Source organism: Atractosteus spatula, chromosome 10, assembly GCF_055471065.1.
Source record: "Atractosteus spatula isolate fAtrSpa1 chromosome 10, fAtrSpa1.hap1, whole genome shotgun sequence".
Taxonomy (NCBI): domain Eukaryota; kingdom Metazoa; phylum Chordata; class Actinopteri; order Semionotiformes; family Lepisosteidae; genus Atractosteus; species Atractosteus spatula.
In genome coordinates, this window is record NC_142715.1 from 8,736,358 (window position 1) to 8,763,583 (window position 27,226).

Here is a 27,226-nt window from a genome sequence, read left to right on the forward strand (position 1 = left end):
AGGTGCTTCTTGTGTACTTTAATCAAAGAGTTAAAAAAGCGAATCTGTTTCAATCAGACATTGATCAAAAGCTCAATAAACGACGAAGTAGAGGTTCCTGTTCCGAATTCAGCCCGTCTGATTGTCTTGTTTTGGCCAAGATCTGATCTTTGAATTAAGGGACTACACTGTCTGCTTTGTAAGTCAAAAATACATACAAATGTCAAGTTTTTTTGTAGATATAAAGGTATTCTCTGTTTTCAAAGGATAGGTACTTAATTGGCATAATGATTTGGTATTGATTTTGTATCGTTGTATTATAAAGTTTGTGCTTTCTGTGTTTTGATCGTATTGTGAACTTATTTTTTAAACAAATGCTTACAAAGGCAAACACGGCACACATCTCTTTATACCAGTGGTGAATTGTACATTTTTATTAAGTACAAGCTACTGTGCACTTCTGGGAGTATAACAGGTTCGATATAAAGTGGCAAAAATATAAAAGGGGAAAATACCCCACACTGCGTGTAAAGCCCTCGTTGTGACTGTTTTAGATTAAAATGGCGTACTGTGCACGAAATGTTGCAGAAACACAGTCTGATATTTTGATAATTATTATTTTAATAATTTGATCAAATTGAGGCCCAAGATCCAAATCTTCAGTTCTGATTTTTTTAAGTGATACCTTTCCTTCCTGGCGTGGAAGTCACACGATGTGAGCAATTGTTTTTTTTACGTTACGATCCAAAGAGCCTCAGACGCACTGTAACCAAACCAGGATGGATTGTGCTGGGAGCCGGACTGAGCTCATTCTCACTCCCTGTGCTAAAAACAGAATTAGCTCTTCCCCGAACATCGTCTACAGCTGCTGGATGGTGCTCTGCGTCTTACTGCTCCGGCAATTACTTTGACGAAAGACAGATCACTTGTGCGCTTTTAACCTTCTCGCAGCTACGGGCGAGACTGACGCTCGCGATATGAAGGCACCCGCTGGTACACATTCTCTAACTTTCACAATCGCGACAGACTTCGCTTTTAAAAAAAAAGTAGATATAACCCTGAAAAAAGCATTAGCTTTATCAGTTTTTACATTAATCTATTTTGAATCAAAGTTTGATTTTTTTTATTTTTTATTGCATTTTACATTATAATAAATCATTATTGCTTACACTTATATAGCGCTGTTCTGGATACTCCACTCAATGCGCTTTACAGGTAATGGGGACTCACCTCCACCACCACCATTCTCCTGAATGATCACAGAGAGTCAGGACCTCGATTTTACGTCTCAGCCGAAGGACGGCACCTGTTTACAGTTTAGTGTCCCCGTCATTGTACTGGGATATTAGGACCCGCATGGACCGCAGGGTGTGCGCCCAGCGACAGAAACCAGACGTGTTTCGGGCTCGGCTGCGAGCAGGACAATGACGTCACGGGGACAAAGTAGAGGAAATCAAAACGGTTCTATAAAAGACCTGTGTCAGCTGTTGGTTTGCAGTCTGGACTCTAAATCCTCCGATCCGATTTTAAATCTCTCTAATACCTGAGCTGCGGCTTCTTCCGAGTATTTATTCGTATACTTATTATTTGTAAGTGTATAGATGAAACCTTTCATATATTGTTCAGTTTAAATCAAAATGCTTTACTAATACAAGAGAGAAGTATAGTATGAAGGATGTGAGAAATTTATGATTTCTTGGAACAAAACGGTTTTTATTTGCATTCGAAATGAAGCGGAATTTTAGCGCGACACACAAACCCTTTGTCTTTTTTAGAGTGATTTTTAAACAGGCATAAATGTAGAAAATGTCTTTTTTTTAGCACTACAATAGCAGCGTCAGTGGCGTAATGAATAACGCGTCAGGCCTCGCATCAGAAAATTATCAGAACTGTCCTTGTTGTAATTAGCACGAACTGCACAGGCTCTGAATCGGACCATTTCAATTAGTCTGATCATTGTAGGACACGTTAATGTAGAATTATTAATTCTATTAGTTAGTTAGTTCAGGTTTACCCACCTGAACTAATGCAAAATTATTACTTGGTCTGTCTTGTTTGTATATAAATGAATGTCTCTGACAACTTAATGTTAGTTTTATGATGTAGGTCAGGCGTTGACATATGCACGAGTATACAAAATGTCTCACTTCTGATTCAACTCATGTTCTATAGGAGGTTGGCGATTCCTCCTGTTTCTCGTACAACCATATCAGAACAGAAGCCAGAGTCACCCAGCTGTGATTCACGATCGACTCGCATCTTTATCCCTTTTTTGTTCGTGATCATTATTTTCTTTAGTTATGATCAATATTGAACTTTTTCTAAATGAAATGACAATAATCAAACATGCAGGCAGATTTTTGAAAAGTATTCGGAATTGACAAGGTGCCCCTTTGGAACAGTCGTCAGAAAATGTGAGAAAATGAAAGTTATGTAAGCTCTCACACAAAGCATTGAAGATTGGAATCTGAGTGTAAAAAAGCTACCCGTCTCCCAATGATAGGCAAGGATACACACCATGACTCGAATAGACTCAGCGAACATTAACACCTATGATATTAAGAGTGCTTTGCACGTGTTGAACTTCAAGAAGGAACTACTACAACAGTTGTGGACATAATTCAATACCACCGGCAAAGTCCAATGCCGGCAACGTCTGAGAAAATAATGTTCACTCATGGAATTTGGTTTTTGAATGGCTGGCGAGAAAATTCATTTATACTCCAGTTGCACCCTCAGCTGAAACATGTTAAAATAACAACGCAGATTTGTTGGAGAACCTGACAAGAATTATTGGGTTAGCACTGTATGTTATTTGGTTTCTTTACTTTATTTTATTTATATATTTTTAATCTAAATGTTAACATGCATGCTGTATAATCTATTGTCATTTTAAAATATGTTAGCTGTGGATGCGAGGGGGGCTATTATACCTTGTGAAACACGCAAGGAACTGTAAAAAAGGCTGGTATTTGAATAAAATTGGCGATCACAAGAAAACCACAATTTATGTGGTATTATCATCAATATCCTTCAAAATCGACGTTCAAATGAAGGATTTGAAGAAACTATGAAAAAAGCAACAGTAGTAGCAGAGGATTTTGATTTTTGCTCTTCAAGTCAGTAGATCGCCATAGAGTTGCACCCCTACAAATAGCACAAAGGATGAATCCCACCATCTTCATTATTGCTATGTTTGTGCCGGTGAAAGTAGCGTTTGTGCTATTGAAAGCATCTCGGAAGATGAAGGTGCAGTCACTTCCACATGTCATGATATCATTAGATCCGACGACAAGAGCTGAAGCCCCCCAGTCCAAGCCAGCAATGTGAGGAAGATGGGTATGGAGAAAGGTAGTGTGGCCGAGCAGTCTAAGGTGCTGGATTTAGGCTCCAGTTTCTCTGGGGGTGTGGGTTCCCACTGCTGCCAAATGTTAGTATTTTAAGACCTGCAATACGATCAGTAAAAGCGCTTTTTGTTAGGCTGCGGGAGGTGTTTAGAGATAGACTTTCTAAAAGACAGGTTGTCAGCTTAACATCAAGGCAGAAAAAATATTTTGTTTTCTCAACAGAAATTCTCTTTGGCACGTTCAGCTTTATGTAGGGAACAACGTCTGTCGAGATCACTTTTGAGGCAGTGCACATGATAGTGTTCCGGCAAGTACATTTAATATTGGCTGTGGTGGTGAGCTGCTTTTGTCTGTGAAACTTTTAATTCTTCACGCCGAATCGTTGGCAGGGGTAAAGCTTATTAAATCTTTGAACATAGCGCTCCATCAGAAATACTTTGTTCGTGATCAAAAGAGATCAGAGGATTAACTTCATGAATTCACATAGCATACCTTACAGGAAAGATTTAAAAGGGGAATTGATTGTGCTTCCTGATGTTGTTCCTGTGGTTTCTTTGGATACAAAGGTGAATGTTCTTTGGCGTTCTGCTAGAGTATCCACTGGGTGGGCTTTATCAATTAGCTCGGATAGGTCATCAGTGCTCCGTCTCCGGAAAATAATCAGCACTGTCGTTTTTTCCCGTGCTGTCTTTTAAAACATATAAGATCACGAGTTTACAGATTTCTCCAAATAACAACTATACATTTTAACCCAGCGGTTAGCATTCCTTCAATCCAATAGTTTTACTCTGGGTAAAAAGCAGCGCAATATACAGAGAGATGATATTCAAATATTTCAACGTTCTTATTGGATTACCTGTATGGAGATATCGCTCAGAATTCCTAATATGATTTTGAGTTCAGTTTTGCTTTACTACTTTCAGAGTCTTTTATTGACCTTGCTGAAGCAGAGAAGTGACATAATCACAAATGCGACCTACCTGTGCTGCTGTTTCTGGTTAATAATGATTATTGCGAGGAAAAAAAAAAAAGCTCCTTGCATTAAGAGCAAGAGCAACCAACGCGCTCTCTTGTTGAGTTGGTTTTTTTCCGTGGTACTCTTCCTCAGATGCAAAGTTATTTGGCGAGCAAGGACCTCTGAGAAGGAGCCTGAATCCATCAAGAACTCTGAAATTCTAATATCACATTACCGTCTTGTGTAGCTCAGTGGTAGAGTGCATGCTTTTCATGTATGAAATCCCTGGCATCTTGAGATATCTTATATTGTTGTGCTCACATCGCAATCTTCTGTTGAGTGAGAACTCTTTGCTCGTGTTCATAGAGAGCCAGGTTTACACAATTAAATTCAGTCACACACAAAGTGCTACAGTGTTGCTCTGCTGTTTTAAATGTACCTCCAAAGCATTTCGTTCTGTTAACTACCAAATGATTTGAACTAATTTTACGTCATATTCAGGAAATCCAGAGAAGGTCATCAGAGTTTTAGTGGCTGTTGAAGAAAACACCTGTTGGATCTCACCAGGGATTTCTTGAGAGATCATTCAGCGAGCGAGTCCTCCCTCTGGACTCCAAACATTTTGGGTTAAACTGTTATCCACATACTCTAACGAAGAGAAATGTTAGTGTCTTCCAGTGTGTGAGCCCATTTCTAAAAAAAAAGTTATATAAATTGAATTGTTCTACTTTTTAGGCTTGCATAGTCTTATTAATATTTCAGTTAAATCTTTTTTTCTGTAGTAACATCAGTTGATATTAATATTAGTCCTGATTTATAATTTTTTGTCATGGTTGATCATGGTTGTAGCAGAGAAGCTACCAAAACTGGTAATGTTCATATAATGTGTAATGCAATAGCAGCATTTTGGGTTGAAAACAAAAAGTATATCTTGGTATGAATCCTAACACTTCATAGACAGCGTTCTAGGACTTCTCGCTTCAGATAAAGTTGTCAATACATCATAGATTTCTACTCAATCAATATCAGCAGTGTTATCGCTACCGAATGCTAAATATAGATCCTGGCAATACGTCGTGAGATCTTTGTAAGAAAATCCAAAATACTACGGAAGGAATCAAATTTATATGTTTCTTTGGATCGAGAATATGATCATTATGAGATTCAAAACATGCCTGTCTCTTCTTTTTTCGAGGACAAATGGATTATTGAGGTGTAAAGATGGGTTCAAAACCAAAATCACCTGCTATGGCTGCTGTTTCTTCAAATCCTTCAACTGATCATCGATATCGAGGAATAATATATAGTTTCTTCAAATCCTTCAACTGATCATCGACAAAGAGAAATAATATTATACAAATTGTGGTTTTCTGTTAATTGCCAATTTGACTGTAATTACATCTTCGTTTACAGATGTCTTGCATGTATCACAAGGTATAATAGTCGCCGTGCGTCCTCAGTTAAAATGTACGACAAAAGTACAACATTTATGGTTACATCCATATTAAAATTAAGGTAAATATACCAAGATATTAAAATACAATTGTACAGTCCTAACTTAATAATGCCTGTGAAGTTTTCCAACAAATCCGAACTGTAATTTTGAAATATTATAGCTGAGAATGAAAAGAGAGTACAAAGATCAAATTCAATGAGTGAAAATGCACCAGTAGTTCTCTAAACTCAGTTTCTTCCCTGAAATGACTTGCTTGTGAAGCACCAAGCAGCCTTGAACGGATCGCAGAAATCAAATATACAGTACAGATGGATTCAGAGTGTGCTTTCCAACTTTTGTGCAACATTTTCCTTTGATAGGGCGGAGTTGTCTTCACAATCTGGGTTAAATAAAAAGGAGTGACGTCAGTGTTAAACAGCTTTCCTTCTTGGGGAACAACGGTTGTGTTCCATATTTCTAATTATTTTGGTTTCAAGATCGCAATTTAGTGTGAAACATAAAAGCCAGCTGGATAAGCTTTATTAATTTCCCTCACGGGATCAATAAAGTATCTACAGTATCTATAAATCTCTTACACGTCATTTACAATGGCCTTTCAACTAATAGCCCGTGCAGGGATCAAACCCTAGCTGTTGGTACAGTACGAGTTGCGTAAGGCTCTGTAACGCGCAGATGAGAAACTAACCTCTGCTTCTTCATTATATACACAGTGAGCTATATATGCAATATATATGCCTAAAGAACTGGACAATCAACTGAAGGACCTCAACTGGATGGCCGTACACAAGAGACTGGCCACCAGAGAGGTCCTCTACAGACACTCGCTTACCAGGAACCCGCATTGCCCCCGGGACACGTGTTTCATCGAGGAGACTCAGAAGCACGTGTTCTGGAGCTGCCCCTTCGCCAAGGCGGTGTGGGGCAGAATGGACAACACCATGCAACTCCTGGGGACGGGTGCGGTGCTCAGTTACCAGTACATTCTGCTGGGGCTGGCACCTACCGGATTGGACAAGGGGACGCAGTTCCTGATGTGGCCGCTGCTGTCCCTCACTAAAAAAGGCCTGTGGGACTCCGTAAAATTTCCAGAGATTCATTTATTTTTAAAGGAAAATCACCAACAGCGGCCGAGATCTACTGGAGTTTTTTCATTCTATACTGCGATTTCTGAAGGGTACCCTGTGAAAATACAAGTTTTGACGAGAAGGGATGGACAAATAATGTCAAAAGGCTTGGGGAATTGAACTTTAAGGTGAAGACTGCAGGTTCAGTAGCAGCAGAACCTGATCAGTATCAGTTGACTCCGATATACTTTGAAAATGAACTTGGGGATTTAGAGACAGACGTGCTACCGTTGCACCATGGGGTACTTAATTTAAAAAAAATAGGAAAAAAAATCAGTGTTCCTGGATCTGTAATTGAGAACAACATCTGCACAAGAGCTGCGCAGGAAGAATAAAATGTGGTCTGGGATGAAGAGACTCTCTTCGGAAGAGCGGCGCTCTTCACAGGAGATTTTTTTTTTGTGAAGCTGATTTGTGTCCTTTGGGGAATTCAAAGGTGTTGATTGTTGTGACCTCGTGGTGCAACGGTAGCGCGTCTGACTCCAGATCAGAAGGCTGCGTGTTCAAATCACGTCGAGGTCAGCTGTTAGTTTTTCAGGTTCTGCTGGTCCTGAACACGGAATTCACACCATGCAGTTGAGTTCTATCTGTACACCACATAGATAATCTAAACAAAATAGAGCAGTACAGGACACGCAGTGTGGAGCTCACACAGGCTTACAGTCTCCAGCATTGGAGTGGAGGGGAAAAAAAGAACTTTGTTTTTTTTTTAAGAGAAAAGGCAATTCACATCTGCTTAACATCACGTCCAACTTTAGAGACAGCTACATCAGAAAATGGAATCCCGGAAGTTTCAGATAACTTTTTTTAGTACAGGTTCAAGCAAACCTGAAAGTTAATGAGTTTCCGGACACTTTTGTTTTATTAAAAAGTGTCTGAAGCCTGAAAATGTAATTTGGAAAAAAAAACCCGCTATTGGACATTAGCAGGTGCTTTTTGTAACGATTTGCTACTTCATGCTGGAAAACAAAGGAAACAGACCCAACGTTTGCTTTCAAGTGCGGTTCATCACATAATATACATGTATTACTGAGGAGTTTGAATAAAATTTACACGAGCCAGGTAGAAGTCGAACCTACAATCTTATGATCCGAAATCAGACGCGTTGTTTATTAAACCGCTGCCATTTCACATGACCTGAATTCCCCCATAGTGTGCTCAGCGCCACTACTAGTAACGCACCGCTCCGTCTAAAATTTCAAAGTGAGAAACATGTGTTTTCTGATTTTTTATGAGTTTTAAAATATAACCTCTTTAAATCAGACAAGGGGTTTATATTTCGCATTGAAATTCCGATAGATTGAGAATTCAAAGAAAGACTGTTTTCTTCCACAGCACCGTATAATTATCACATCCAACAGACTCTCCAACCTCGGTGGGTGAGCAATTGCTCCGATTAAGTAGGTCACGTATCATGTTAAATCACTTCTTCTCAACACAACATTTCCTGGTGCACGTTTTCTCTATGAAAAAAAGACATTTTTCCCTTGCACGATTTCTCGTTTTTTATCAAAGCGTACAGAAATAAAAAAGAAGAAATAGTGTCGCAAAAGAACTCTGTCGCCCTTGGGAGATGTCAAACGCATTGGACATGAAAAATGCCAGACAAAAGCCAGTTCTCTTCGTTTCTCAGTGTCGGGGCTGCTATGTAAAAGAGGCAATTTGCTCTGAGCGCAGGTTCAGCGCTTACTGAACGCAGATGTCTCAGAGCGGTGTGTCCAAGTGGCTGTAAAAGGTGATGGCTGTCCTGTCACCGTAGCTTAGTTGGTTAAAGCGCTTCTCTGTTAAACAAAAGAACCGAGATTCAAATCCCAGCCGTGTCTTTCTTCCTATCTTGTAGTACAGAACGTACCATTTTGGGCACTCACAAAGGGCTTGATTTCGTTAAATGCATGTGTTCATCTCCTTTCTGGAAAACTTGTTTTTGATGAAATTCACACCTTTGCGAAAAATGAAATTCAATTCTTGGTTATCAGTGCAGAAGAAATATTACCGGCTGGCAAAATAAACGGTAAGAGATTTTTTTTAACCGAAAACGTGTGATTCGAGAGAAGAACCTGCCAGTCAGTCTCTGTGGCGCAATCGGTTAGCGCGTTCGGCTGTTAACCGAAAGGTTGGTGGTTCGAGTCCACCCAGGGACGGGGTTCTTTTGCGATGTAAACGTTGTCTTCAGTCGATTGGATTTCTCAGCGAAACCATAACCATTTTAATATTTGCAGGAACTGCGAGTGTTTAACACGTGTCAGGGTAACCGGGAAATGTCCAATAATGCCCAACATCGCAACTCCCCAGAAAACCATATTCACCCAAGAAAAATTATCGTCGAATCGTCATTTATACTCCAGTTGAATCCTCTGCTGAAATATTTTAAAAATACAATGCAGGTTTGTTTGAGAACTTGACAAGCATTGTTACGATAGCACTGTGCAGTTGGATTTTGATATTTTGACATATTTACCTTAATTTTAAACATAAATACTATACAGTCTATTGTAATTTTAAAATATGTTAGCTGAGGATGCAAAGGGGTGAAAGGGAAAGGTCAGAGGGTATAGTAACAACAAGGTTAGGATTGGTGGAGGTGCTAGGGGTGTTGATGGTTTTTCTCTGTAGAGGATGATTGAGTTTTTTATCCTTCTCTGAAGTGAGAAATTGGAAGAGTTAGGAGTTGAGGGATCTGATGAGGTTAGTTATAAAAGGAAGTTGATGTGGAGCTGTTAGCCGTAAAACTTCCTAACGTCTTTGATGTTGTCATCAAAGATAAACTGCAGTAAGTAAAGATAAAGAAAATTATCTTTGCTTACTGCCCTGTCTTTCTCACACCTGAAGAAGGCTCCACGGCCAACACGTTATGTTTCCTTTCTTCTCTTTTCAGCATGGAATAATCCTTTACTTTTTGCTTTGCAGCCTACGCATGCTGACACAGCTACCCACCTGATATATAACATTCCTATAATCACAACTATGAATGCCCACTGTGGGTATTTTTTCCATTATTATTTATTTTGGCATTGAAGCATATTTTATGTAATACCGAAGTGTCATAATCACTGAAAAATATATTTTATCATTTAGAAAGAATTAAAAAAATATAAATCACTTTGAATTGCATTTAGCCTGTTCTGATCTAGGTTTTCTATATACTTTAACATGCCATGTTCAGAATGTCACAACGCAGAAATGCAACAGTGAAGTGCCGTAATTACAAATGTTCGTGATGAGTGATTTTGTCTCTCTTACCTTAGTGTTGGAATACTAAGATGTTTTGGTAACGAGGAAGGAGGGAAAAAGTAAATCAGCAGAAGGGGTGCTATTTTGTTGACTATAAATCCTCACATTCCATGTTCAGAGGGTCATATTTTAAAAAATGGTACAGTAAATTTTCTTATACTTCATGATTTTCATAATTTGTTACATTGTGTCTCAGACCTTTTGTCAGAATTCTGAGATTTTTTTTTTCTAAACTGGGGCCATCGCAATACAACAGAAAGAGAAATTAGCTTTTCCCAATGAATTCTCTCATGCCATATTCAGAGGGTCATATTTTAAAAATGGTACAGCAACATTTCCTGAAGTTCAGGATTTTGAGAGTCTGTTACATTGTGTCTCACACCTCAGTGGCAGAATTGTGAGACGATTTTATAATCAGGAGGGAGGGTCATAGCAATAAGCAGAAAGTGTCATCACCCTTTGCTCATCCTCCGTTAACCATATATTCTCATATGCCATGTTCTAAATGTCCCATTGTAAACTGCTATCATAACGTTTCTTGTATAATGCAAGATTTTGAGACTTTGAGAATTCACGTTTTGCCTTTGTCTTATTTACTTGTTGTCTAACATGCCACAATTGTGTTATTGTGAGTTTTGAAAATTGGTTTTCGATTTTCTGAAATGTGTTTCATACAAAAATGCAATTTGGATAATCATTACTTACATATTCCCCTTTACTGAGGATATGTGCAGTAATCCACTCGGATTAGTATTTTTAAAAATGACTATAGAGAGCCATCTACAGGCGAAAGGCGGCATAACATCACAGCAGCAGTATTTAAGGTGGAACAAAAAACGCGAACAAGAAGCTGGCGAATAAGCAGCCAACTTCAGCCTCGTTAATGCAATAGGATTGGGTGAGGTAGAAAAATATTTCTTCCTCTGAATCCTAACATTTTTGTAGGTGTTCTAGGACTTCTCGCCTCAGATAAAGCTGCCAATACATCACTTATTTCTACTCCATCAATATCAGCAGTGTTATCGGTACTGAGCCCTAAGTGTAGGTCCTGTCATCATATAAAAACTTGAACGTATCGACTGCATTCACCTGATAAAATCTGATAAAATTGAAAAATACATGGGAAACAAATTTGCGTGTTTTTTTCAGATCCAGAATAGTATCATCATGAGACTCAAAACAGACCTGTTTTTAATTCTTTCCAGGAGGAAAGATTATTCAGATGCAAGCATGGGTCCAAAATCAATGTACTCACCTATCGCTGTTGCTTCTTCAAATCCTTCAACTGAACGTCGATATTGAGGGATGATATCATACAAATTTTGGTTTTCTTTTAAAGCAAATTTTATTAAAATATGAGCCTCTATTATAGTTTTCTTGAATGTTTCACAAGGTATAATAAACCCCCTTGTGCCCTCCGCTAAAATATTATTAAATACAACAATCTTTATATATATATAGAACAGCATTTATGGTTACATGTATATTAAAATTAAGATAAATATACAAAAGTATTAAAATTGAAATGTACAGTCCTAACATAATCATGCTGTCCAACTGTCTTTTTTACTTTTCAAGTTCTCCAACAAATCTGTGTTGTAATTTTAAATATTTTAACTAAGGGTGCAACGAGAGTATAAATGAATTCTCCCGCCAGCCATTTGAAGGTCAAAGTCCATGGCTGAATACAATTCCCTTGAATGTTGGCCATGACTGGTCATTCCCAGTGATAATGACTAATGTACTCAATTGTTTACTTGTTGTAGTTCGCCACACAAAACAACTGCATTTCCTGCAAATATCAAGTGGGTTAAGGTTTTACTAAGAAATCCAATTATCTCCAATAATGAGAAATGGGCTCGAACCACTAACCTTTCAATTAACAGCTCCCAGAGACTCACGTGCATCCCTTTTCTCCATTTGCAAGCTTTTGGTAAAAAAAAAGACTTTATTCTTGCCAGCCTGTGATATTTGTTTTGCACTGAAAAGCAAGATCTGTGTTTCATCTTTCGCAAGCTGTATGAATTTCATGAAAAGCAAGTTGTTCTAGAATGAAAATGAAAACTTGCATTTAACAAAATCAAGCCGCACGTGATCATCCATAGTGATACATTCTATAAGACAAGACAGGAAGAAAGGCACCACTGGCATTTGAACTCAAGATCTCCTGTTTAATAGGAAAACGCATTAAACAAATCAGCCAAAGTGCTGTCGGAGTATTAACATCATGTCTGATGTCAGTGATTGCAGCTGACTATCGCTGGAGGACAGTTCACTGTGAACAAGTCAGCCTGCATAATGAGGGGAAGAGACCAGCCTCTGTGATGCACTATAGAGTTACACTAACCTTCTGCCCTACTGTTCTCTACTGCATTCTACCCTAGCAGATAAATATTGGTTTCCATGCGTGTAAGGTTTCTTTTTTTTGTCAAATATTTTCAAGCATATTTTTGCTGTTGAAAATAAGTGGTTTGTGGTTTTGAGTGTTGTGTTCCTCTTCCCTTAGTGTCACCCAAAGTGATACATTGTGCTTTGGCAATTCTTCAGGCTACTGTATAGTGTTTAGGGGAGTTCAGTTGAATTAGTTTGCATAGATAAAGTATTTATTTTCCTTTTAATCCTTTAAAGCATATTACATTGTCAATACATTGTATCTTTCTTCCTACTAATTATCATCATTTTTTTTCTGGCTTGATCTCGTAATCAGATATTTCAGAATCTTCCTTAAAAACTAGTAAAAGAAGTGGGACACATTCATGCACACTAAAAAATACGAAAGGGTAGCAGGACACAGTAAACACCAAACATCGTGTAGATTATGAATGTGCCTAAAATATTTCAGTACTTTAGAGGGTTCTGCCATTTTAGATGTTGTACTGTGCCTGTCTGATTTATCAAACGTGTCATTTAAATCTCCCGTCATTTCTATATCAGTCTGAAGGCCTTCCAGTAAAGATTGCAATTCATCCCAAAATGCCAAGTTTCCCACTGTTGATACGTACAAAGAAATGAATGTACATTTTCCCCCAAAATCAACCAATTTAAAAATCAAATGCATCCCTCCTCATCTGCAGTTGGAGAGAATAATGTCAGAATAAATACAGGTTTAAAAGTCAGGAGCATTGATAGTCCTATTTAAAAATTTTGCTAAAATGCTCACAATATATTAAAAAAGTTCTATAAAATGCAAAAATAATTAAAACATATTAAAACAAGGTAAAAAGAAATGATACACAGTTATAAAGATCAGGAATTATCAATTTGAAGTTACAATCCACTTACAATATGCCAAAAATGGCAAGAATATGTAAAACAGGTGTATAATTTTTTTTAAATAAAACAAGTTAAAAATAAATACTAAATACTTTTAAAATTCAGGAATGTGATTGGTCAGAAGCTTACGATGAGTGTTGTTGGTGTTTCGTGTGATTTAGCGAATTGAAAAAATATTAAATTTAAAAACGGCAATAGCTCGTATGAAAAAAATAGTTCGTAAGTATCTTTGTTGTAACAGCTGCGCCAGAACTAGTGTATTCATATTCAGCAGAAAAGTACCTAAACTTGACTGGTTTATATTCAGTTATGTGCGTTGGGAACAAAAGGGAGACTTACTGTACGTGGATTTTATTAGGTTTTAGGAATCAGAAAATGTATTTTTACACGTTTATGCCTACGAGCAGAAATAACTTCCTGCTTTCAGCGCTTTTATTGTTTCTGCTTGTAACCTCGAACAGAGAAACCCAGTACTGACTCACAGAAACGCCCCAGAGTTTCTGTGTTTCTGGGATTTAAGAGAGATGTATGAAGACAGTAAAGGGGAGTTTGTTGTTTTTTTCCCCCCACTGTAGAGTATGAAGGCGGTGTGACGAGTCTGGAGGGAGGAGACGCGCATTCCGCACGGGGAGCGCAGAGCAATGAGTTTCACCTGCAGCTCGCCGAGTCCTGTTCTATATAACCGCTGAGCCCGGACACATAGAGTCTCCAGCCAGTGTTGGAGACGCACTATGTCAATAGTTTTTTTTTTTTAGCAGAAGCCGGGGTTCTTTCGCTATTATTATTATTATTATTATTGGATTATTGGATTATTTGAGTTAGTGGTTACTGTGCTAGGCGGCGCGAATAGCGCTTCTATTTCTTTTCTCTGCTCAAACACTGCTGGGCAAAGCTTAAATTAAAACCCTTTTTCTGAAACATTGAGTGTGATGGGTAACAGGTGGAGGTAGTCTGTATCGAGGTCACCGAGGGGGTACTCCTGTCTCCCCAGATGACACTTTTTATTTTTAAGAGAAACGCGAGATAACGTTTGTTTGAAACCGCTCCACAAATTTTCTCACATGCACGTATTCTCAAATATCACCACAACAAAACCATAAAGTTTGTTTCCACAGACATGACACTATTATGCAATAAACCAATAAATTAATGAACTAGCAGAATCCCAATAAAAACACCCAGCCACCTGGCCAGCCCAGCATGTCAATATCATACATTTTTACCAACAAAACCGCAAAAACAAAAACCAGCAAATATATATATATATCCCATGTTTTTACCTTATTCTGGAGCATGATATATATCCAAAATAACCCAGACTAGTTTATCTCAAGAGCTAGAGACTAGTAAACGTTATTGATTACGTGGTAAATGTTTGAAGAACGACCACTAGAAATAAGGCGAATTGATTGGTAAAAACCGCTGTCATTCATTGTATTTTCAGCCCTTCAGAGCCCTTAGTGGGTGAGACATCCTCTAGAAGCTTCAAGCTGCATTTTTAGCTGTCAATCATTGACTCAGAAGGGGGTAATCAATCAGTTTTTTTTTATCAGTTTCTTATCAGTGCTCCTTTTTTTCCACACCAGAAGGCAACTCTGAGGTTTTGTTTTCATTGCATAACAGCAGATAAAGGCTCTCTAGCAGTGTCTAAAGGTTTTTATAGCAATTGCAATGGTTTTTATTCTTATTTTCAATATTTTCATGATTTTTTATTAATTTATTAATGTCATTCCAGGTCCAGTCTTCACAAAACATGATGTAGAATTTTTTCTAATTGATCAATTTGTCCCAGATTTTTATCCAAGCTAGTAGTTACCTAGAACAAGGTTTTCAAATCATTCCCAGGCCCTTGACATGCATATAGTTGAAAAATCTGACCTCTGAAGACCAAAAAAACATGTTCACCAGCTGTTTTTTTTTCATATGTTTGTCGGCTGAGTGGACACATTAAGAAATTTGACTATTCACACTCAAAGCCAAGGGGGTTAGCTTCAATTTAAGACCTGAACCAGGCTCCTGCTATGTTCTGCTGCAGAGATATAACAAATGTTTAAGGGTTAGGAAATTGCAGGCGGACATTGACATATTTAGACAATGTTGTTAAGTGGTTAAAGCCCAAATGAAGGGCTGTTTTGGATGAAAGCAGTAGATTGGGTCTGATCAAGCTCGTTACTGACCTCACTCACGCAAACTCCATACGCGGTATTCGGGACTACGTGCGATTAAGAGAAGAGTGCCCCCTTCTGATATATCAAGAATACACATAACTATGGAAGCCCGTCTCGCCAGGGAGTGAAAAAAACCGCGCTATGGTATCTCATATTTGCAACTTCAAAATTATCCCCATTTAACTGTCTGTCCTTTTCTTATTGTAAGGGATTTGGGTTCTAGGGCTTGTACCCCCGCCACTCCCACCCTAGTTCGTGCCTCACTGTATAGGCTCGAACCCAGGTCTTGCCCACTAAGCTAAAGACCTTCGAGTAAAAAAATAATTGTACCAGAATTGTTTTGGATAGATTTGTGAAATGTTATTGTTAAATACATAACTCACCAGAGCTGTTTTTTAAACAAAATAAATAAAAACAATAGGGCACTGCTGGAGTTTATAGACTGTGATGCAAATACAGGAACAACTAAGAGAGGAGGGACTAGTTCAGGAGCACAACTGGCCCTCCCCTGCCCAATTTCATAGCACGCTCTGTTGTACCCCAATGTGAAATTCAGTATCTTGGAGTTCAGCTTTTGATCACTCAGCTGAGAGATGAGCCCTGGGAGTATGGGGCAAATACAGGAGATACACATGACTCGAGGGAGAGTTTTTATCCCTAAGGGATAACTTGTTTTACAATGGCAGACAATATAATGAAACAAAACCTCTGTTCTGCTGCTCCAGGCTGGTTCCACTGGGAACAAGTGGAGCTAGGAGCTCATGAACAGCAATTGGCCCAGAGGGCAAAAGATGTAGAATATAAGTCTATTAAATGCATACCTGAGACGTATAAATGTGGTCCGTAATTTGTCTAGAATGAAATTCTAATATACGTATATTGTTATACGTCAATTATACATCTATGATTATATGTTCATTATATATAAATGGTTGGAGTTCTATTATACAGATAACTTTAGAGGTCTATTATACATCAAAGAGATTTTATAGCCATAAAAGCTAGTAAATCAAGCCAATGATTAAGTTTAGGAATTTGTTAATTTTCAGAATAATCAAACACACCTGAAAAACATGTAGTTCAAATTATACATGATATACAATATTGTAATCAACAAAGGCTAATTATAAAAAGACACAACTAGTAAACTTTAGCTACAAATTCTTGTAACATGGCTATATATAGTAAAGAGAAACACAAACTAATTACCTGAACATGCTAATATTTAAGTCAAAAACACATTTCAATTCAAATGTAAATTTTGAAACGTATAACTTCTATATTTCCAAGAAAATATGATTACAATGTGAAGTTAAGACCAATTTTTACTGTTCACCATTTGCAAAGCCCTCTCTAATTGTCCTAAAAGTTAGGACCAGCAACTTATCATTTTCAGTGTCCAGACTTCCAGGCCCCCTGCCTTGCGAACTCAATCTTCAAACAAAGCATTGTGTGCTCCTTTATTTCTTTTTCTGTTGTTGTTGGGTGGGACTTCAGCACTGCAGCTAGGAGAAAATTTTATAATATTAGTACTCAAATAAATGATGATTAGTCTCTTTTTGAATATAATCTCAAGAAAGAACCATTAAGGTTTACTAAGCTCAAAGCTTAATCAATGTATTAAGTTTAGCTTGCATCATAATAATGGACCAATAGTCTGTCCTAATTAAAGAGTACCCAAAGTTTGAAAGTACAACATAGAATAAGAGTACCTTTAATTGCTCTAAAAAGATTTGTCTCTCCCAGGCCCCTCTTTTGTCATTGATCTTTCCAGTTTATGCCAGCGAAGTTGAATTCCATCATCAGTTCATTTGTCATAAGTCTGAAAACCAAATTCTCACTGAGCTTAGATGTTTTTCAAGTGAGTTCCAGTCAATGTTTTTTTACTCATATATTTAGGATCAAATGTACTACTGTAATCCTTATATTTTAAAAGACAGTTTTGCAGCTTTACACCTTGCAAATTCAGTGGTTAGCACATAGGTATCTATAAACTAAATTTTGTGGATATTTTAACTTGATCAAAGTAAAAATGTAATGTAAAAACATCTTAAAAATCAATAAGCAATACCTTGACAACACTGTGAACACACTCCCTCTGACATCACTGCCACCTACTCTCCAAAGTTGGTTTATTTGGAAATAATATATTTGAAATAATATTAGAAGCTTTTTTACTACTGGATCTTCATTAATCAACTAATCAGACATACACATTACCCATGACTACTCAATGGAACTAACACATTTTTACATATTAACTGCACTTTTCTGCAGTATTTGCTCAGTCTTAGAATACAAAGTGACCATATTTCAAAGTTAAATTGTAGTAACGTTTTAGAACATAGAACATTATGTAAAACACTTTATTTTGGCATTAAAAGATAAGTAATATTATACATTATAAACTAAAAATAAGAAAGTATGCCAGAGATGGATCCTATTAATCAGATGTAGGCTGTCAAATTTTGACCCATCTGTAACCTAGAATACTAGTGAATATTTTCTACACCTCAGAGAGAATATACAGTAATATACCAGCAGCAAGGACTCGCTCGTGTGTACAGAACTCATCAATTGTGCTCAGCCTCTTGGAACTGGGAGTCCAACGGTTCTGTACACCTTCCCACACACCTCAGTTCATCTCTGATCAGGAGACCCAATACCCACTTCTGAAACTCTGAAGTCATTCACATTTTGTTTTAACATTTGAAAGGAATTGGATCAGGATTATCTTACACTATTGTTATATTAGCATTACTGTAGTGTTGCTAATGTGCTACATGCAATTTATAATCTTACAAATTTTAAGTTCCCACATTTGTAGTTGATTTTACGTGATCTTCACCTTCAAACTATTTGATGTGCCATTTATTGCTTATTAAAATACTATTTTTAATCAAAATAATATTAAGTAAGACCTGTAAGTAGTATAAAGCGACACCTTTCGTCAAACTTTTTGACAGGTACCATGCCCCCTTTTTCAGCCAATGGGAGGCTGTGGTGGGCGGATGTCCAGCCCCCTTTTCAACCAATGGTGTGTTGTTATGGTCGGCTGTCCCGCCCTCCACCCGAGCCAATGGTGTGTCATTGTGGAGGGGATATCCCGCCTTCCCCCACCGAGCAGTCCTGAGCCTCAAGGTCCAAATACCCCCCACCGCATTCCCCTCGATTTATAAATAAGTGTTTGAAAGCACGTATTAGCGACGAGGGTTGGAAGGCAATCATGTCTGCTGCGGGGTTGAGCGCGCTCTATTATAACCCTAAGGAAGTGGGGAGTTACGGCAGCGTGGGGAGTCTGGTGAGGGCCGCGACTTCCTGGGGTGTGAGCGCCAGCCGCGGCCGGGTGTCAGACTGGTTGTCCGGCCAGCTGGCTTATATGCTGCACAAGCCGGCACGTGTGAGCTTTAAGAGAAACAGAACGCTGGTACCTGAAATGGACCGGCAGTGGCAGGCTGACTTGGTGAACATGAGAGACTACAGTGAGTTCAACGATGGTTTCTGTTACATCTTATCATGTATAGACATGTTGTCTAAATATGCCTGGGCCGTGCCACTGAAAAGTCTGGAGGGGGTGTGACAAGCGCTTTCCGAAATATATTTCAAGAGGGTCGTACTCCTAAAAAGCTACAAACGGACGAGGGAAAATAATTTCTTAACAGGACCTTCCAAAATTTTCTCAAATGTGAGAATATTGAACACTTCATTATGGCCAGCAATGTGAAGGTTAGAGTGATAGAGAGGTTTAACAGAACTATTAAAACTTGGATTTTTCCACAGCATGTTTCATTTCATGCATGAGCTGATCGATGTTGCAGTAGTACCCTCTAGGTAAGGTACATGTCCATATAGTCTCATCACTGATGAACAGAAAATCTTCATCTTGATCAAATGTGTTTAGCGTATGTGGATAGTGCAGCTCGACCAGACCCACTTCCCAGCTCCTGTCCAGGTCAATCGCCTTTGCCAGATGCTCTGTGAAGCATGCGCTGGTGTTCTTTGGAAACATCTTTGAGGATGAATTACTGGCCAGCGTAACATAGAAGACATTGGGGTTCATTTTTCAGCACCTCTATATTTCTCTGACCTCGGATGCCTTTACCCAACTATTGAATTTATCGCTCTATCTGCGCCACTTTACCAAAATCTGTTTGTTTTTCTTACGCCCCCTGGCTGCTTTAATCTTTTGGATGCGATAGACGCTCTCAGCAGTGGTGTTTATCTTCTGTAGCTCTCCTGCATAGAAGGAGCCCTTAATGTCATCGCCTGCGTAGTCCTGCAGTTTGTAATAGGGTTTCAGAGCCGGGGTCCGCTCTTTGACAATGAAAATTTCATCTGTGAAGGTCTGTTCATACCCCTTCTCAAACACTCCCTTTTATTTTGGACACCCGCACATGATCACCTACATTAAATGAAAACTTTGACGGTTTTCGCTTAAAGTGTTCGCCATAGACAGTTCTCCACATCTCGAGGGAGTTGTCAGTCGTAACAGAAGCCGGGGTTCGTTTAATAGTCGTGTGGTAACTATGATAATAAAAGTAAATAAGATCAGACAGATCGGCAATATATCGAAGTGTTTTTGTGTGTCAGGTACCTCCACATTTTTGTTTTAATAGTTCTGTTAAACCTCTCTATCACACTACTGCTCGGTGGGGGAAGGTGGGACATCCGCCCTAGAACAACACACCATTGGTTGAAAAGGGGGCGGGACATGGGGTTTTAAAGTTTTGACAGACGCTGCACACCACAATGGGGCAGACTTGAGTTTTTCAAGTAGCTCTCGGTTACCAGCGTTGGCTAGCAAGGTGCCTGGTACATTGATTGTGAACATATCCCAACCCCTGTGAACACATCCCAACCTTTTAGCTTCTTACCGGCCGCAACTGATTGCTGTTGTGTGAGAGCTCTGACAAGATCAATCATGTGAGAGCCCTCAACGGGTGCCCCCTTGTACACAAATTTTCCTTTTTAATTCCAGGCTATTAATGGTTTATTGCGTGCCATAGTCTTTAACAATATCTCGGCATTTCTCTGGAACCACTGAGACGCGCTGCCTAAAATATACCCAAAGTCAGTGTCGGTCGATGACGGCTGTTGTCGTAACGCGTGTAATAGATCGGCGGGTGCATTTTCGGGTAGTACAACAGTTAAAGTCCCCTCTTCAGAAACCTCCTGGCGTACTAATGTCAAATACCGTTGTAACACCTGACTATACAATTTCACTTTTTCATATTCAGGCAGATGCGAGTTCTGAAAAATGTCTCTCATTTCGTCATCCAACCTGCGGGTTGTTATTCTTCTCACGTCGCTTTCGTTGCCGGACCGGTCTCGATCGAGCTGTTTCTGAGGTACAAGGTACTTTTTTTTTCAGTGTGGTCCATTATCGGTGTTGTAGAAGCTCCGTAATCAATGGTACTGCAATACTCAACAGTGTCCCGATAAAACTGCAGGACTGGTTCACCAAGAGTCTCTTTCTTTTAAGAGAAAGACCCTTTTGACTAAAAGTCTTTAAAAGCTTATGCGTTCTCTTCAGGGTCCCAAACTGCTTAACAGGCTTAGCTATTGCCTGTACAAGATCATCTGAAGCCCCACAGAGAATAGCTTTCAGCTGACTGGGGCTGGCTTTTACCAGAAAATGTAAGTGTCAGGTTTCTCCGAACGCGTGAAGACATGACGACGGCCCGAACGTGTTTTTTCTACTGAGTCTATGGTTGCGAGATCACCGACTTTAAGATTCTTTAAATACATAAGCCGCGGGTACATCTGGGGGGAAAAGACCTTTTCACAAGCGATAGTCATCTGGGGTGTCGGCATTTAAATCCACCAACAAGTAACCGAAAGATTTTTTAGTAGCGTCATCGAACTCTTTACCGGAGTACATCTGCCGGGACAGGGTTGTAATCTGTAGTTTATCTCTAGGGTTTTTAAACAGCACCATGTACTTTGTATTTAACGCTGTTACGACCCCAATTGTCTAGGGGAAAAGGGGTGTAACATTTAGGATAATTCTTTTGGAAGCAGGGGGGTTTTGGTGAGGGACTAGGAAGCGTGATAAGAAGGGTAAGGAACTAGAGTGGTGCCAAAGGAAAGAAAATAACAAACAAAATGGAGCTGGCTAGGACAGTGAGGGAAAGCTAATCTGACTACAAAAGAAAACCCGAAACACACGGTCTTCGGCGTCTTCAACACCCTAGCTAACCTGCACTGACTACTCAAAACCATACAAGACAAATGGCACTCACCCGTACTAGTCTAGTGTACTAATACAAAATCAACTAAGTGTGTAAAGTGTACCCAACAACCTAAACTAACCTTATATACAAAAGTTCACAGAAAAACACAAGTGAACCAGGAAGACAAATAAGGGAAAACAAGAGTAATAAACAGGAGCAGGGTACAAAAGAACACAAAAGTTGAACATGTAACACTGGGGCAAGGTTATGACAAAACAAGGATGAACACACAAACAAATGAAAATACAAACAAACAAAAAAAACAACAAAACAACAAAGCCGAAGCTATACGAAAATACACACACACAAAGCAAAACAAACCAACAAACGAAGCCGAAGCAATAACCAGAAGCAAAGCGATAACCAAACGGGACCGAAGTCAAACGAAAGGCCTCTCCTTGCTGAAAACCTCCAAGTTATATACTGAATAAGATGCACTCTGATTGGCTGAGAGGCTGATTGATGATGATGTCATACTGAGAGTGTGGTGTAATGGTGGGCCAATGGGGAAGGGAGAACAATCAAGGGTCCGCAGTATGGAACATAGAAAAAACACACACAGAACACACACTGGGACGTAACAAACGCGATGGTTCTACTTTTCCGGCCTTGACAAAACACATTTTGGACGATATACATGATGCTGAGGTTTCGGTGGTGTACGTATTTGGTAAAAGTTTTTTCTATCTCATTATTTTCACACGCAGACTCCATCAAATCATCAACTATAATCAAATTTACTCTATCCGGTGGCAGTAGCTGGTCGTCGGAAAACGTTGGTAGCCCTTCTATAAACTGAATGTATGGAAATTTCACAAGCAACTCAGCGTATAGAGGTTGCCAGCAGCTGTAACACCAGACTATGTTTTCGGGTTTACGAGTCATAATGGTATCACCGTTCTCCAAGAGTTATTTTATAAAATAACTTTTACCGCAATTCGATGGTCTGGACAAAATGCATGAAAAAGTGTTTTAACCCGACATCCATCGTGTTAATATCCGTAGGGCAACGATGTCAAATTTTCTTGCAGCACCCGCTTGTCGTACACCACTTTCTGGGTTTTCTTTAAGGTCTGGGTCTCACTGCGCCAATCCTTTTTAACACGCACGATCATCGGCTGTTGAACAGAAATGTGTTTAAATTCCCGGCACTCTGCATAAGGGTTAACGCCATAGTCAAAAACCAAGTCCCGCAAACTCTCAAAGTTAACTTTTTCACAATTGTTCACATTGAGCGTAATGCCTTTCACCTTTAAACAGGCTTTCCCACCAGACAGCTTGTACCCATATGACTTGGGTCCTGTTGACACAAACTCGGTGATGTGTTGTCCAGCATCGACTTCGCTGGTCAGCTCACCCAAATAGTCACCCAGCCCCGGATTCCACTCACCCTCCTGGCTCACAAAGATAATGGAATCTGTGTTGTGGTACAGACAGCGGCCTTGCAAAGCATTTAGCAGGATGTATAACTCCAAGCGGGCATAGGCTGATGTAAAGCTAGCGATGAAAATGTTAGTGTTTGAATGGCCCGTATAGTGGTGTTTAGTGTGTTTCCACGTAACACAGGCTGTGTCTTCATCGATAAACTCGCAGGCTGACACCTCATGATATGCCGTAACTAAGTACCTGAACAATTCATCGGGGTTTCTCACAATGGTGGTCTGTGGTAAATTGTCTCTTTGCCCATACTTGCCCCACAAACTGGCAATTTTTGAAAGCTGTCTTTTGGCCGGATTCTTTTTAATGTTGCCGGGGTCCAGCCGGACACCCTCTTTTTCATAATATTCGCTGATATATCTTTGTTGTTTCGCGACATCTGTACACCACTCTGGAAACCCCGAAGCTTCCTGTTTCCCTTTCAGATGCAGTTTGATGTAGTCGGGGAAAAAAGATCGTGTGAGGCCTTTTCGAAATGCCAAATTTAGTAAATTTTACACACTCTATACCCCAGATCTAAGACCATCTGCAATTCAGGGGTGCACCAGACACCAGTCAAGGCGCGATCTTCATCACTGTGCTCACAGGGAGTGGTCTGTTTTGTTTCAGCACACGTACGACACAGTGTGAAAAACAGTCAATTTTGGTTGGAGGAACTGGAAAGTACAAACGTCTGGGTGGGTAAACTTTCACCTTCGCTAAACCGAAATACAGTTTTAAATCTCCAAAGTTGTAATAAATTATTCGGGGGTGCCCCAGTGGGTATTTTTTAGTTTTGTTCACAAACGGATACAGACTGGTGAAATCATAGTAATGAATTTTTTCACCGGGCTGCACTGTGTAATGCAAACAAATAGCATTTGTTCTCACCCCAAAATGCGAATCGCGCGGTTGTAGAGGCTCTGGTAACTGCGCAGCTGTTAGAAATTTACCCAAGTCACCTTTTTCAACTAGCATGTCTCTGAACTCGTACTCCCACAAAACACGCACGTTAAAACCTCTCATTTTGAGAAAATTAATTTTCACCATCGTCTTTCTGTACAACCAACCAAAAGTAGTGTTTGTCAGCGGATTAAAATCGTTTTCACAATAACAAACGCTACAACCGTGAAAAAAGCAACCATTGAACTCAAAGGCTGTCTGCACTCCGTCAATTAGAGCATAACCATCCAGAAAATATGGACCAACCTTGAACTCACCTGCCGTGGTTAACGCGTGTTGGATTTTAACGGGCTCTGTGTGTTCGATGTACATAAGCCACTGAATGCTGGGTGTAGAAAATCGTTTTTGCTGGCGGTGGTAATTGTCATGGGGTAGCAACGCTATCGTCTCTTCCTGTAAAAACGTAAGTCTGAACATGGCCATGCAGACACTAGCGATGGTCACAAACTGAAAGGGGTCGATGCACACAACGCAGGCGGCCCCTGACTCAGTCACACGTGTCTGTCTGGTCATATTCTTGACCTCGTCCCGAAACATGACACAGCCTTCTCTTAGAATTGCCACATCCAACTGGCAGTAACGTTTCAACTCTCTCTGTAAGTTAAACACACTTCCCTTGCATTCTTCATACCAAACCAAAAACTAGGCTTTCTCGCTCGGCAGCATGTAGTTAACGCCGTAAAGTTCTGGCGGCGGCATCGGGCCGACATAATTTTAGTTTTCTGAAGTGTTCATCAAGTGTGGAAAATGACCCTTACCCCCGGGGAACCCCATGGCGGCCGGCAGTTTGCTTAATTTCATAAGTAGAAAGTTTAAAGAATCGATAAATCTGATGTTCAGAGCTTTTACGGTCATACACATTATCTTACCACCCTGATTAATTAGTTCAACGTCCATCTTTTCAGCTAACAACTGTCTGATCACTAGGTTATTGTCATATCCCTTGCCATTGTGCGATATGAACGTATGGTTTTTGAAACGTCTATCGATAAATTTACACACAAAATCCTTTGACAAGTTTCACCATAAAATTCCCAGCTTCGTTTATTGTCAATATGAAGGGCGTGGACGTAATTTGGTACAGATGCAGCCATTCAAAGTGCGCGTTACAGACACGTACCGCAGGTGACGTCACTCAGTATGACGCAAGATGACGCGCGGCACTGCAGTACGTGATTGGTTGACCGACAGGGGCACTCGTGGTCCGTTGGTCTGTCGTAGCAAGACTTACAGTAAACGTCTTTGCTGTGCCCGTTGTAGATATTAAATTTTACCACTGAAGGGAAATCTTAGTAGCTGAGCATAAAAAGAATAGGAGCATACTGTAACGCGTGTGAAAGCCATAAACGATATTAATTTTGGAACATAAACATACAGTATATAGCTGGTCTTGGTACTTTAAAGAAAAAAATACACACCAGTATTCCATTTCTCCCTAAACATTGTAAGCTTCGAAGTCTTTAACGTGATACCGGAGTCAACAAGCATACTTTTAGAATTTGATTAAAAGGGAATATAATATGGAATCGCATATCTCAAGAATTTAATAACGGTATGATTATATCCGTGTACTGCGGCAGGGTTGTGTAGGGCTGTTTCGCCTGCCTGCTCATGCAAGCTGTCTTGTAGCCTACTGGTCTAGGTGCGTGACTACCAACTCGCAGGTTGTGTGTTCGAATCCAGCTGGTGCTGGACCTTCCAGTTTTATTTATTTATTTTTTAATCGCGTAACATAAACATATTACCGTATGCAAACTGTACTGTATACAGTATGTATATGTATATTTAATGTCTTAACTGTGCCCGTTTAATTGAATTTAAAAAAATTATTTAACACGAACATTAAGCTGTTTACATCTTCCGCCTGAGAACAGTCACCCGTTGCTACCCAACGCAGAATGGTGATTGGCTGACACCATCTGACACCCCTCTGATTGGAGAAAAAAGATGTGCTGGTTTGCTATACATACTGTACCAGGAAGAGGATTTCTTTCTATTCAAAACGTGTATTTTAAAAGTTTAAGAAGTAAAAACCTTACAGCGTACACAGATTTCTAAACTGATCAGGATCGTTATCTTTGTCTTATGCATAATAATATTCACCGCTCTGTCCAGCAAATTAATAATAAACTTTATTTTATATAGCGTTTTAAACGAATAAGTAATAAGATTGCTCATAAACCTAATCACTTGCTTTTTCTTTTTATTTAGGCTCAGATTTCAACTATAGATCGTATTATTAATAACCATAATAACAACCAACCAACAAAAACAACCATATAAACATAATACCAACCAAAAACATAGATAACAACCACAATACAAAATCAAATATATCAAACCATTTTACTCTCGCAAAGTCCTCCAATTATCATAATCCCGCCCCTTATGCAAAACCAAACCTTCCTCCCATCCCAGTTTATCCTGTTTATCATAAACAAAATCCACCTCAATTTTCAACATAAAGCATTACACAAAATCAATACCTCAACACTCCATACTCAACAACGAAAATTCACAAACAGCCAGAACATGTAACTACACATTCCCAAACAGACCTAATTTCCATAGCCCCGCCCCTTATGCAAAACCAACATCCCTCCCCTGTTCTCTCTCTCCCCTGGCGGTTGTAATTGTTTTTATTTTCAAATAAATTTTAGCAAAGTCATGTATTTTAAAAATCTTAGGATTTTTATATTTATGTCTTTATTTAGTGGTTTCATTAGTGACAAAGGCTAAACTTTCTTGGAAAAATGTCTTTTATGTAAACCATGTTTGCTATTAATTCATTCAGGGCTAAAATATGTTCATTGTATTCTAATGAAAGAAGGGTTCCTTTCGCCGTAGTCGGGAGCCTAGTCTTTAACTAGTAAGTACTGTACTTACTGGGTTTTTGAGGGTGGGGGGAGTGTCTTTCGCTGGAAATCTCGCCTCCTACTTTGAAAATACCCGTGAAACCGGTTCAATTCGTCACAGCCAGCACTCCTGCAGAGAGGGGGGTTGTACTTGCAGTGTATGCAGTATACGCGTTATGCTCTTCGTTAATGTCTAAGCCGGAACATATCATTATATCTCATTTTG

General features: G+C 39.3%; 2 non-coding genes across 2 annotated transcripts; both read left to right on the forward strand.

Moving 5' to 3' along the window:
• Positions 1 to 7,311: 7,311 nt before the first annotated feature.
• trnaw-cca (transfer RNA tryptophan (anticodon CCA)) lies at positions 7,312 to 7,383 on the forward strand. The gene has a single exon. It is a non-coding gene; the product is annotated as a tRNA-Trp (tRNA).
• A 1,545-nt stretch (positions 7,384 to 8,928) lies between these two features.
• trnan-guu (transfer RNA asparagine (anticodon GUU)) lies at positions 8,929 to 9,002 on the forward strand. Its single transcript has one exon. It is a non-coding gene; the product is annotated as a tRNA-Asn (tRNA).
• The last annotated feature ends 18,224 nt before the right edge of the window (positions 9,003 to 27,226 follow it).